The sequence below is a fragment of the Staurois parvus genome, unplaced genomic scaffold, assembly GCF_062004578.1.
Source record: "Staurois parvus isolate SC_StPar_1 unplaced genomic scaffold, SC_StPar_1.0 ptg000412l, whole genome shotgun sequence".
Taxonomy (NCBI): Eukaryota; Metazoa; Chordata; class Amphibia; order Anura; family Ranidae; genus Staurois; species Staurois parvus.
Window position 1 is genome coordinate 1,927,689 of NW_028318208.1, and position 13,476 is coordinate 1,941,164.

Below are 13,476 nucleotides of genomic sequence, written 5' to 3' on the forward strand. Positions count from 1 at the left end.
CTTCAATAACTTATTAAAAACCTACTGATACATGTAGACACCAAAGTTAAACACACCTGAAATCTCTAGTGGCTGCTACATGAGTCATAGCTAAACAACGGTGCAAACCAGATTTAAAAGGTAAGTTCTTCTTTTGATGAAAAATTAAATGGTGGACTAGCACCAAATATCATGGCCACCCCTCCAGACCCTGTTTCACTTAATGGCCATGGTGTCCTGTGCTGCCGGTGTAGATGCCAACACCAGATTTCACACCCACCAATAAAAAGCCCCAGACTAAGTATCCATCATGATTCTTGCAATGGTAATCGCTCATCAGTCATTGACCGTGCCATTGAAAAGCACATCTGAGGCTTCTTCTGGTAAGGTGTCCCAGAAGAAAGAAGCCCTTCTCATTGGTCAGTATGGTCACGTGGTTGTGCTGACCATTGGGCGCTTGCCGTTGCAAGCATTAAGATGGATACTCTTTATCTGTATTTTAGCACAGGAGTCAGTAACCTAAAACACGCATGCTATGATAGGCACACAAAACCATTTTCAGTGGTACCCAGAAGATCAACATTATTGTTGTTATACAGGATTTATATAGCTCCAGTAGTTTCACAGAACTTTACAATATAAAGGGAGATGGTACAATTACAGTACAATTCAATACAGGTGGGTTAGGCAGGCCATAGATGATGCCATGTTCTTTCATGCAACCATGGGTTGGCCAGTTTTAGGAGGGCTCTGCTCATAAGAGCTTACAATCTAATAGGGTGAGGCAAGTGGTACTGTCAGGAATGGACTCGCCAATGGTGGTGGGACTCACCTGCCTTGTGGGCTGCAGTACCAGGGCTGGCCAGCGGGTGCTCTCAGCAGTCAGAAGGTTACTGCTGCAATCAAGCCATCACCCGAGGCTGATTACAAGAGGTGTATTTAAGGAGTGGCCAGGCCTGCAGTCAGGGCCTTGGTGTATTGTTCCCATGAGCCCCTGTACCTGCATCCTGTCTGCTTCCTGCCTGATCCTGACTCTGCTTTGATCCTGACTCTGCACGAACTCTGCCTGTACCGACCTCGGCTATTCCTGATCACTCTTCCGCCTGCTCCTTTTACCTTGTCTGCCTGTTTGCTACCGACCCGGCCCGCCTGACTACGTTTGGTGTTGTACATATTATTATCTGTTGGAGGTTTGGTTTGTTTGCACTGTGTTTATGTTTAGCCTTGCACTGCGTTTATGTATTGTTTAGCCTTAATAAATTATATTCTTATACATCACTCCTGGAGCCTGCGTTTCCCTGTGTCAGTCCACACACCTCTGGTCATACCTGGAGCCCTGACAGGTACAAAAGGTAATAACTATAAGGGATGAGCTAATGGAAGAATTAAAACTTCAGTTGTTAGGAGGAAGTGTTATAGTCTTCCCTGAAGAGATGACTTTTCAGGGATCATCTAAAGGTGGCCAGAGTAGGAGATAGCTGTATACATTGAGGTAGAGTTCCAGTGGATTGGAGAGGTATTAAAACATAACCGTAGTAAAGTAGTTGAGTTATTATCTAGTTTGTAGTGTAGCGAGTTTACCATACTATTTTTATGTTTGCATTAATCTCCACCTTTGGATCCACAGATATGTGTAAATAGGTTTTTTGCACACTTGAAGACAGTGTTAAGTCCATCTCAAATCCGACTTAAGCTGGCCATAGCGGCCAAAATTCACTTAGTGGGCGGCCTTATATGCATTTTAAAATTCCCAGGTTGAGAAATGCTGGGAAACAGTGACTCTATCCAATCAGATCCAAGTCCTACTTTGGGAATTGTACAAAATTGACCTTTGCAGTGGGGTACCCAAGCACTTGTTAGGTGTTAGGTCTAGGAGTATCAAAAGAGGCTGCATTACTTACCTTATACCCTGCGGTCTCCTCTTCTCCATCTGGCACTCCAGGCTGTGGGTGGCTGTCCCTTGGCATCATCATATAAAGTGCAGAGCTATTATCCATATGTTGTACATGGAAGCAGGCTAGGGAGCACCTTAGAGAAGAGGTTTTGCAAGAGTGCTTACATGGATGGAGGGTGCTTACAGGAGCGAGGAGTAAGGCAAGTAATACTCTATTCCTGCACCCCTAGGATTTATTAGCACTGCAGGGGGGACCACTGTAAGGGTAGATTTTGTCTAATTCTTGGAGTTGGGCTTTACGCCCTTATAAATATGGTTCCTTAGAATCCCTGAAATGCATTGATATCTTTACCAAACTTTGTGTTTAGTAAAGCATAACCGGTCTGCATTCACAAAAATGTGGTGCTCCTCTTCCTACAACCTTTAATACATTGTTCCAATGACCTAGTTACAGACCTGGCCCTACTGCTAGCAATGTAACACATCAGTAGCTGTTAGTTAAGGCTAGCATTAGTTAGAACTCTATCGGTGACTTTATAATGGTTGAGGTATGCTACTAAGATGATTAATTGCTAGAAGTAGCAACTGATCGGTAAACGGATGGACCATATGGCTCCTTGTAAACAGCAGCATGCTGTAGCAATTAATCTCTCATGATCCCACATTGCTATTACATGTTACTTGTATATATTACACCTCAGAGAACCATTTGCTCCATCAGTTTAACAATCAGTTGCCACTTCTAGCGATTTTATTAGCAAGACTAAAGTTGCCCATGCTCTAGTAGAATTTTGTTGGAACATTTTCATTTTCAGAATATTTATTTGATTTTCTAATCGTTGGTGGGGTCAAATTAATGTTCATTTTCAGCCGCGTTGACAAGAAATTTTGAAGGAGCAGGATGGAAAATTGTCCTCGAACAAGTGGATTTCTAACAGTGAATGATTTTATTCACTTAAGAAAGCCCATTCATTCTTTAATCAAGTGTTAAAATAGAAGACATTTTGAAGTAGTTTCAAACAGCATTCATTAGGCCATTGAATCTACTGATCAAAAGTTTCATATGTTTGTAGGAGTGTTTACTGGAAAATAGTAGAGTATGACCAGCTTAAAGTGGAGCTTCAGTCAAAGAATGAAGTAGCACTCATTGTCTCATTCCCTTCAGCCTGTAATTGAGCTGCGGGATTTGTTGGTGGGTATGTACCGCATTTTGTTGGTACCTGCTCCCACTTCCTCAATCCAAGAAGAGGAAGACATCGCTCGTCCCGGCCATAGCCTTCTGGGACACGTCACACGTCCCAGGAGGCTGCAGGATCAGTCTCTCTGTGCTGCGGGGAGCCAACTGTTATTCGAGAAGTCACAGCCAGCTCCCAAATCCAAGATGGCGACCACAGGGGCCCACAGCAATGAGAAGAATTAGCTGCGGGAAGACAGCGATGGGATCCGTGGACTGGTAAGTACTTGGGACACCTCAGACACATCCCAGGAGGCTGCAGGACCAGTCTCTCTGCACCTTGGGGAGCCAACTGTGATTCGAGAAGTCACAGCCGGCTCCCAAATCCAAGATGGCGACCTCAGGGACCCAGGGCAATGAGAAGAATTAGCTGTGGGAAGACAGCGATGGGATCCGTGGACTGGTAAGTACTTGGTACACCTCAGACACATCCCAGGAGGCTGCAGGACCAGTCCCTCTGCACATTGGGGAGCCAACTGTGATTTGAGAAGTCACAGCTGGCTCCCAAATCCAAGATGGGGGTTTCAGGAACCAGCAGCAGTGAGAAGAATCGGCTGCGGGAAGACAGCATTGGAATTCATGGACTGGTAAGTACCTGATTTTTACAGTATTATTGGCTGCTGGCTTTGAATTTTTTTATATTTGTTGAAGGTACACTTGAAGCTACAGTATATAAGAACGCACCCATGTAGCTCTAGCTGCAAAGAAGGTTCCCCATTTGGCCGATGCCAGGATTTCCTGCCCTGGCCTGAAGCCAGTGCCCCCGATACCAGAAAAGCCTTTGCGTACGTGTTTTGAGAAGTGCGAGCTTCTTCCAGCTCTAAAGGGTTAACAGCGGCACAGACAAGAGCCAAGAGTGATGTCAGCTCGCATTATGTCATTTGCGGGCACGGTATGCTTCGTTTCAGACCAAAAGTGAAGGGGAGAAAAGACGGATAGAATGTTTTCTTTTCTGAGCGGCTTTTGATGAATGGAATTTGTCCAGGACGGTAATGAGAGGAACAGCTTAGAATAAAATGTGTTCTGGGAGAGGTAAATTAGCTCCAAGAACCCGTAGCAGGGCTTGAAAGTATCTTCTCTAATACCTTATCATAAAATGGCTATTATATTGGCGTGGACTATGACAAAGTGTCTATTGAACTTCCAGTTTCTGCTCTGATTTAAAGCCTTTCATTACAGCCAGTAATCACCCGGTAAGAAGAAGGCTTACTTCCTAGCAACAGGCCTGTTAAGCATCAAAACACAGACATATTCATTAAGGTTTCAGTAACTTTACAGTTCTGGAGGAATCATTTTTCCTGACATGTCACAATAAAAATGAACAATATCAGATTTCAAAATATGATGTACTTTTTTTGTCATTAAAAATCAGTTCTTGACCTTTTTGGGCAGAGGTTGGAAAGCTAATCTTGCATCTTTCTTTAGTGGATCTTGGACAAAACCCACTAGACTATATATTACATCTCTATGATATTCCACTGAAAAACTGTAAATCATCTCTCACTGTGTATCTGCTATACGTGGCTTGGGTTTGTGTCCCAGCCCTGTGGAGACAATCCACCGTAAACTGTAAAGCGAACCAAAAAGAGAGCGCACCAACTTTGCGCATGGCCAGGACACCCTATAACTAAGAGCACTTGCTCGAAACGCGTCAGGGTCGGGCTGCAGCTGTTTTGATGCCTTACCGCCGGCACCACAAGGGGTCCCGGCGGCAGCTTGCAATCGGTCAGTAATCTATTTTATTTGCTTTCTTTCTGTATACATACCCATTGTGTGGAATAAACATCCTAAGGCAATATTGCACTACTGGCCTCCTCTGTTGTTTCTTTCTGAGCTCCTGTGGGAGCCAGGTACATCCGCAGAGTGGTTACCATTTGGGAAGGCTAAGTGCAAACCGTGGGATAGCGAAGGAGGCATTGACCAGATCTGACCAGACCTTTTTGATGAGATGTCTGAAGTCTGATGTCCTTATTATATCATACAAATGCGCAAAAAGGTTGCGTATCTGGTGAGTGCGCAATCTACACTTTAATTGTCTCACCTTATCCACAATCTGTGTCTTTTGGATACCAGAAGATCATTTGAGATCTCGTTCACGCCTGCACTCTGGACTTATGTTTTAGACACAGTGTTTTCTTTCACGTTTATATTGGCCACATATTCTAGTGGCACATACATAGATGCACAGTGTCACTTTATATATTTGTGTGCACTTTCTTACATGTTTATATATGTATTTATCTATTGGTTTTAACAGCGCTGCACGTTTATGTTTTTTATCTGTTTTAGAGGTCTTATATGGTGCATTTTGTGTACAGCTGCTGTAATCTGGGAATTGATAGACTGGAAGGCGCTCACTTACTTTATATGTTTTTACAACTTTGCGCATTACCTCAGTAAACTGTGATTTTATTGAACAAAGAATAAAAACTCACAAACAAAGAAGTATAACAAGCATTAAAGGTCCTCAAAGGAACTTGGGAGAGTAGAACCAGTGCAAGTCACATCACGAGGATAGACTCTCAAAGTGAGGCTGACTGAGCTCATTGTTCAGTCCCATGGTATATATGGTAGGGGGCACTCATATGTAGTTAGCTCTGATGAAGAAGGGACCCCCTTCGAAACGCATCAGCCTCACTTTGACAGTCTACCCTCGTGATGTGACTCGCATCACTACCTCGTATGTAAAAGCGCGGCATAAATTGACGTCCTGTAATAATAATAATAATGTATGCATTTCACAAGAATGATAATGTCTGATAGATAGCCAACATTGTTGGCAATGTCAAGAACAGAGATATTATTTGAAATCCATGAATTGTATCAACCAAATTTCATCTAACTGTAGTATAATCATAGATACATAATGAACTAGATTGAAAAAGACTGACGTCCATCTTGTTAAATGTTTAGTAGCGCCAGCAGTTTTGATCCCGAAGGCAAAACAAAACCTCCTTGGCAAATGCTGCCAATTTTGCCATACTCTGGTAATCAGAACTGTGGATATCATTAGCTATTATTATTATACAGGATTTATATAGCACCAACAGTTTGTGCAGCACTTTACAATATAAAGGGGACAGTACAATTCCAATACAGTTCAATACAGAAGGAACAGGAGGGCCCTGCTCATGGAGCTTACAATCTAAAGGGAGGGGAGGTGATTCAAAAGGTCATAACTGCGGGGGATGATCTGGTGAAGGTGATTCAAGTAGTTCTTAGGTGGAGGTGTGGTAAGCTTCCCTGAATGTGTGGGTTTTCAAAGATCGCCTTAAGGCGGACAGGCTGGGGGCTAACCAGAAATTCTGGGGTAGGGAGTTCCAGAGGATGGGAGAGGTTCTGGAGAAGCCCTGGAGGTGGGCATGGGAGAAGATGACAAGGGAGTTAGAGAGCAAGATGTCTTTGGAGGAGCAGAGCGGATGATTTGGACGATAGCTGCAGTGGAGGGTGGTGATTTGTCTAGGGGCAGTGTTGTGGATGGCTTTGTACGTTCTGGTAGTATTTGGAATTTTATACGTTGGGCTAGAGGAAGCCAGTGAAGGGATTGGCAGAGAGGGGCAGCAGAGTCTGATCGGTTGGTAAGGTGTTTAAGTCTAACAGCAACATTCATAATAGACTGAAGGGGTAATAGCCTGTGTAAAGGTAGGCCAGCGAGGAGGGAGGTGCAGTAATCAAAACGGGATATAACAAAGGCATGGATATGTTTTTTTTTTTTGTGGTGTCGTTAGTCAGGAAGGGGGGAATTCTGGAAATGTTGCAGAGATCGAAGCAGCAGGATTTGCCAGTTATTGGACGTGGGGCCCAAAGGAGAGGTCACAGTCTAGGATTTCTCCTAGAATGTGGGGAGGGACCAATAGTTTTGCTGTTGATCTTAATGGTAAAGTCAAGAGTGGGGGATCGGGGAGGAGCAATTATTACAAGCTTGATTTTAGAAAGATTGAGTTTGAGGAAGTGGTGTGACATCCATACTGATACGTTTCTCAGTAGGTTTGTGATACATGAGGAGACCAAGGTGGTTAGCTGGGTCGTGGAGAGATAGATGTGGGTGTCGTTAGCATAGAGGTGGTATTGGAAGTCACGGGAAATTATCAGTTGACCCAGGGAGGAGGTGTAGAGAGAGAAAAAGAGGGGCCCAAAGACAAAGCTTTGGGGAACCCCAACAGAGCAGAGTCACGGAGGCCAAGGGAGTGGAGTTTACTGAGGAGGAGCGGGTGGCCAACTGTGTCAAAGGCAGCTGGAAAGGCCTAAGAGTATGAGTATGCAGTAATTAGTTGCAATAAATTAATCTATTTGTTTCATGGACTATGCTATTTTTTCCCATACAGTACATCAGACATCAAAGTACTTTTAAGAATATATGAGGTGTGGGCAATTGTTTGTAAAAGATGCATATTACCATTTGAACACTTAAACAAAATAGAGGCAGGGTTCCATATAAAGTTCAAAGAATTTGATTGACACATAAATGGTCCATTACTGCTGGCACTCGGGTTATGACTGCATGGCCATACTTAATTTTTGAATCACAGGAGTGCACTTACTTTTGCACTCCTAAAGCCTGGTGTCACAAAGCTGCTCCAGTTTCTGGAAGGATCTTAACCATATTGTTGGATTCCATCCAGCTGCCCAACTGACAGCTAGCTCTGGCTTTCTGTGAGCAGCGAAGAGCCAAAGCCTCTCCATCTCCAGCCCGACACTCCAGTGAGTGCTGGAGGGGCAGTGCAGAGAGCGATGACTGACAGTCACCGCTCTCTGCTCAGCGCTGAACAGAACCTGAGCGATCAGTGGTAATGTGGTTGCTCACTTCTCAGTTGGCTTAGAGCTGGCGGGGAAAGCTGCAGCATCACACTGATGCTGCAGCATGAAGGTGAGTATGTATATTATTTTTTTTGAAAAACCCTTTAAGCATAGACAATAGTGGTGAGTTGGCCAATTTCTCCCATACTTTTGCAGGATTTGTTCATATGTGTCTGCTCATATTGCGGTGTATAGTGGCTCAGCCGAGTCTCCATCATCAGCTAGGTGTTGTGCCGCCTCTGGGCAGAAGACGTCAGGGTGGCGAGCTATCTAAGGCTCTCCTAGCTGCCTAGGGCCCTTAAGTATAATAATTGCACTCGGCCTTTTGGCTAAGATCAAGTGTAGTATCTGTTCTTATCAGTGTCCAGTAGGGGTGCTCCACGGTCATTCTAGCTTTGCGGGGATGACTGTTTGTATAGTACCCCTGCTGGTATGATGGGAGTCTGGATGGCTATTACGGGGGGAACAGAACCCAGGATGCCCACACGTAGCTGGGGCCTGGTAGTAATTCCCCTTTGGAACGTCAGAAGGACCCAGTACCTCCTGATTTGGATGGATCTACCTTGTCTGGCCAGGGGTCGGGAAGGCAGAGAGTCTGCAAACCAGTGCCCCCTGAGTAGTCGCCTCCGGGGTGCCACTAGTAGCACTTGGGTGTGGGACCCCACTGTGTGAAAATGGCACATGGTCACTTGTTTACAAACCTTTTCTGCACAGCGCCCTTAGGACCAGGCCTTCTGGCTAGGACCAGGGCAATTTTTGCTACAGGCCTCAGGGCCTGGTCTGTGCACTATTTGGCACAACCACTTTTTTATTTTTTATTTATTTAATTTAACACTTCCCACGTTTTGTCACTTTTTCTTTACTTACAGTGAGGTCATTAATTATTGGGACATGAACACAATTCTAACATTTTTTGCTCTATACACCACCACAATGGATTTGAAATGAAACAAACAAGATGTGCTTTAACTGCAGACTGTCAGCTTTAATTTGAGGGTATTTACATCCAAATCAGGTGAACGGTGTAGAAATTACAACAGTTTGCATATGTGCCTCCCACTTGTTAAGGGACCAAAAGTAATGGGACAGAATAATAATCATAAATCAAACTTTCACTTTTTAATACTTGGTTGCAAATCCTTTGCAGTCAATTACAGCCTGAAGTGTGGAACGCATAGACATCACCAGACGCTGGGTTTCATCCCTGGTGATGCTCTGCCAGGCCTCTACTGCAACTGTCTTCAGTTCCTGCTTGTTCTTGGGGCATTTTCCCTTCAGTTTTGTCTTCGGCAAGTGAAATGCATGCTCAATCGGATTCAGGTCAGGTCATTGACTTGGCCATTGCATAACATTCCACTTCTTTCCCTTAAAAAACTCTTTGGTTGCTTTTACAGTATGCTTTGGGTCATTGTCCATCTGCACTGTGAAGCGTCCAATGAGTTCTGAAGCATTTGGCTGAATATGAGCAGATAATATTACCCGAAACACTTCAGAATTCATCCTGCTGCTTTTGTCAGCAGTCATATCATCAATAAATACAAGACAACCAGTTCCATTGGCAGCCATACATGCCCACGCCATGACACTACCACCACCATGCTTCACTGATGAGGTGGTATGCTTAGGATCATGAGCAGTTCCTTTCCTTCTCCATACTCTTCTCTTCCCATCACTCTGGTACAAGTTGATCTTGGTCTCATCTGTCCATAGGATGTTGTTCCAGAACTGTGAAGGCTTTTTTAGATGTCGTTTGGCAAACTCTAATCTGGCCTTCCTGTTTTTGAGGCTCACCAATGGTTTCCATCGTGTGGTGAACCCTCTGTATTTACTCTGGTGAAGTCTTCTCTTGATTGTTGACTTTGACACACATACACCTACCTCCTGGAGAGTGTTCTTGATCTGGCCAACTGTTGTGAAGGGTGTTTTCTTCACCAGGGAAAGAATTCTTCGGTCATCCACCACAGTTGTTTTCCGTGGTCTTCTGGGTCTTTTGGTGTTGCTGAGCTCACCGGTGCGTTCCTTCTTTTTAAGAATGTTCCAAACAGTTGTTTTGGCCACGCCTAATGTTTTTGCTATCTCTCTGATGGGTTTGTTTTGTTTTTTCAGCCTAATGATGGCTTGCTTCACTGATAGTGACAGCTCTTTGGATCTCATCTTGAGAGTTGACAGCAACAGATTCCAAATGCAAATAGCACACTTGAAATGAACTCTGGACCTTTTATCTGCTCATTGTAATTGGGATAATGAGGGAATAACACACACCTGGCCATGGAACAGCTGAGAAGCCAATTGTCCCATTACTTTTGGTCCCTTAACAAGTGGGAGGCACATATGCAAACTGTTGTAATTCCTACACCGTTCACCTGATTTGGATGTAAATACCCTCAAATTAAAGCTGACAGTCTGCAGTTAAAGCACATCTTGTTTGTTTCATTTCAAATCCATTGTGGTGGTGTATAGAGCCAAAAATGTTAGAATTGTGTCCATGTCCCAATATTTATGGACCTGACTGTATGTGTGTGTTTTCCTCACAGGATGGAGGGTGTGGGTCCTCGGGCCTGCCCTGAAGTCTAGGGGGAGGATGTGTGGCCTTTTGGTTCCTTCCTCCCCTGTCCCTAGGGGGTTTTCTCTTCGGGAGAGCCCCCTGACCAAGTACTGGGTGTCTGGCTTTGGCTGGACACAAGGAACGGTGGTCCTCCAGGCCTTTTGGCCAGGAGGACCAAATGGGAACCTTGTCCCTGTCAGGAGCTTCGTGCCCCGGGGGATCAGGGTAGTGGTCCATCCCCTTCGGGGGAAGGACAAAGCACACCCCTAAGTGCAGTTTTTCGTGTGGTGTTTTGCACTTGCACTTTTTTTGTGAACACTTACGGGTTTTTTCGTTATAGTTGTACGTTTGCGGACTTTAAAAAAAAAAAAAAAATTGCACTCGCCTCTCCAAACTAGTATTTAAAGTTAAAGTATAAGACTCCAGGTAACACGGGGAAGGGGAGGGCTGGAGAGCAAGAGAGTCAGGGAGAGAGGGGCACAGAAAAGGGAAGGGAGTATGAAGGAGGGGAGGTGAAGAATGATAGGCAGTTGGTGGTCTTCCATGGGGGGTTCTCAGCACACCTAGGCAGGTCCAAGCTCTCTTTGGGTCATTTCTACCCCATATAGGATATCATTAATTTAAAGAAAATCAAATCTATAAATGTATTTTAAACACATCCAGTACCCCGGTCCGCATTTAACGTAGCTTTTTGTAATACCATGCTCAACAAAACCTTCCGTTGCAATAATTTCAGGAAGTGGAGAGGATGGGGGATGCTTGCAGCTATAACCCCTAGCTAAGCTAGGACAAATGGGTGGTCCACGTTGACTTTTTGCTTCAAGATCTTTAAACTGAGAGATCTCTGGATGGAAATCTCTGACAATTTAGAGAAGATGATGGCTGAGTACCCTTTTATTCAGCTGGTCATCTTTGATCAGTAGTAGAAACTGGTATGATAATTAGGTAGAGTCATCTCGATGCTAAATCTTTGTTAAATATTTTGTTCAGCGTCGAGGAGGGGGTTAAAGTCGGGCTCCAGCTGAACAAACAGAGTCAGGAATGGATAGAATAATATCCTCTTCACACCAGCCAAGGCATGCTCCGAACACCATGTGGGCCTTTGCAACCAACTGGCACGTTTCTCCAGCTGGAAAAGTGGCAGGAAATTTCGGCAGCAGTTTCTGTACTGCGGACAGACTGAATATTTGTGTTCCGCACAGCACAGCGATGGGTTCTTAAAGCACACCTAATGTTAAACCTGGAAGGTAGATAGGGTTGCATTAGTGTCAAAGAGAGCCTTTGTTTTCCATCTTGATGCACCTACTCACCTTCCCGTCACTCCTCTGCTGCTTGTTTGGCCAACGGGAGCAAAGAGATGTACCCAGTGGTTCTGGGTGCGGGGAAGCGGGCCTCACTCCCCCCCCTTCCTTTGGTGATGGGTGCCAGATTGGCCAATCACCAGGCACCAGCACTGCCACTTGTGTCATATCACTTTATTTTTTTGTTATAAATACTTCTCACTTCTGCAAATAATTGAAAAAAGCAGAGCAATTACGGCAAAATTGACGATGTTGTAAAATTAATCCGAAACAGAAATTCTCAATTTGATTATCTACTCCCTTTTTTATTTATTTAGAGGGCATGGGATATTTTTGGTATGCGTAGGGTTTTTTTTGTTTTTGATTTTTATTTTCTTAGTCACTTTTTTTACCTTTTTCACAATTTTTTTTTTTCTGGAAAATAAAAAAGACTTTAGGGCTTCATCTAGATGTGCGAAAATGTGCTACACAATCAAGTAGGTTGCGACGCTATCGCTGGCAAAGAAGGGGTTAAAACAGGCTGTGAGGAGGCGTCACATCGCTTCCTCACTGCCTGTCCGTAGCTTCTGAAGTGCGATCTGAACACTGATGAAAGTGAGTTTAGACCAGGGGGGGGCGAGTGTGTCCCCCAGGGCAGGGGCGTATCTACCGCGAGGCAAGGCGGCAATTTTTAGGGGGGGCGACATCGCTCCCCGGAAGAATGGACCTTTTGGGCAGCAGCAGACAGAGCCATGCAGGGCCACCAGCAGAGGGGTCGCACCTGTACCCTTGCAGTGACCCGGACAGCAGGAGAATCGATGCGGGGGAGGGCAGTTGCAGAGCGATGCTCCTGTACCTCTCCCTCCAGCGAGAGAGGGAAGAGAGAGGAGAGAGAGGGAAGAGGGAGAGAGGAGCGAGAGAGAGGGAAGATGTGTATTTCTGTGTATGTACATGTACCTGTGTGTATGCGTGTCTGTACGTGCCTGTGTGTGTACATGTGTCTCTGTGCGTGTGTGTACATGTTTCTGTGTATGTATGTACTTGTTTGTGTACAGGTGTCTCTGTGTGTGTGTGTGTGTGTTTGTTGGTGGCTAGTAGCTCAGGACTTGAAATTTTAGGCCCTGCGCATATCTAATTCTTCTACTAAGTATTAACAAGGGACCCATTTGGAGCAAGAACAGGTCCAGAATAAGGAAAGGAGCTTCCATATAGCACAGGAGCCATTTTTTTTTGCACCCATCAAAAAAAAACAAAACAAAAAAAAACTCTTTAAAGGCTTAGTCCAACTTTCAGAAAAAAAATTAGAAAATGCAAATATATTTACAGCAAAAAAAAGGGGCATTTTCTGTTTTTTGGCATAGGAGCCTCCAAAACACGATCATTGAATCACGAGTGCAATGCCAGACTCCTGCAGACTTTTCTTCCAGCTTCATGTCTGTACCTCCATATGGTCTTTCAGTTTGGGGGGCTGCAGAAAGTGTCTGTGGACTATGACCGCACTTGTGTTCAGACCATGTGCAAAGACTGGAAGCAAAGGGAAAATCACCCCGCCAGGAAAGGAAGTGGGGGCAGCATCCACAAGTAGTTCCAGACACTAATATGAGATGAGAAGGACGACGCTCAGACCTGTCCCTGGAGTCCCATGTGAATGGAAGATGGAGTGGCCTCGCCCTCCGGGGCTTGTTCAGTTGAGAACCACCAGTCTGCCTGCTGCGGTGGCAGATGGGACTTGTAATTTTTTCATTCA

The 13,476-nt window shown here is 44.7% G+C and overlaps 1 protein-coding gene and 1 pseudogene across 1 annotated transcript in view; both read left to right on the forward strand.

Moving 5' to 3' along the window:
- Positions 1-13,476, forward strand: part of PKD1 (polycystin 1, transient receptor potential channel interacting) — a 252,054-nt gene that overhangs the window by 69,329 nt on the left and 169,249 nt on the right. The window lies entirely within an intron of this gene.
- LOC149454998 (U2 spliceosomal RNA) lies at positions 8,215-8,380 on the forward strand (annotated as a pseudogene).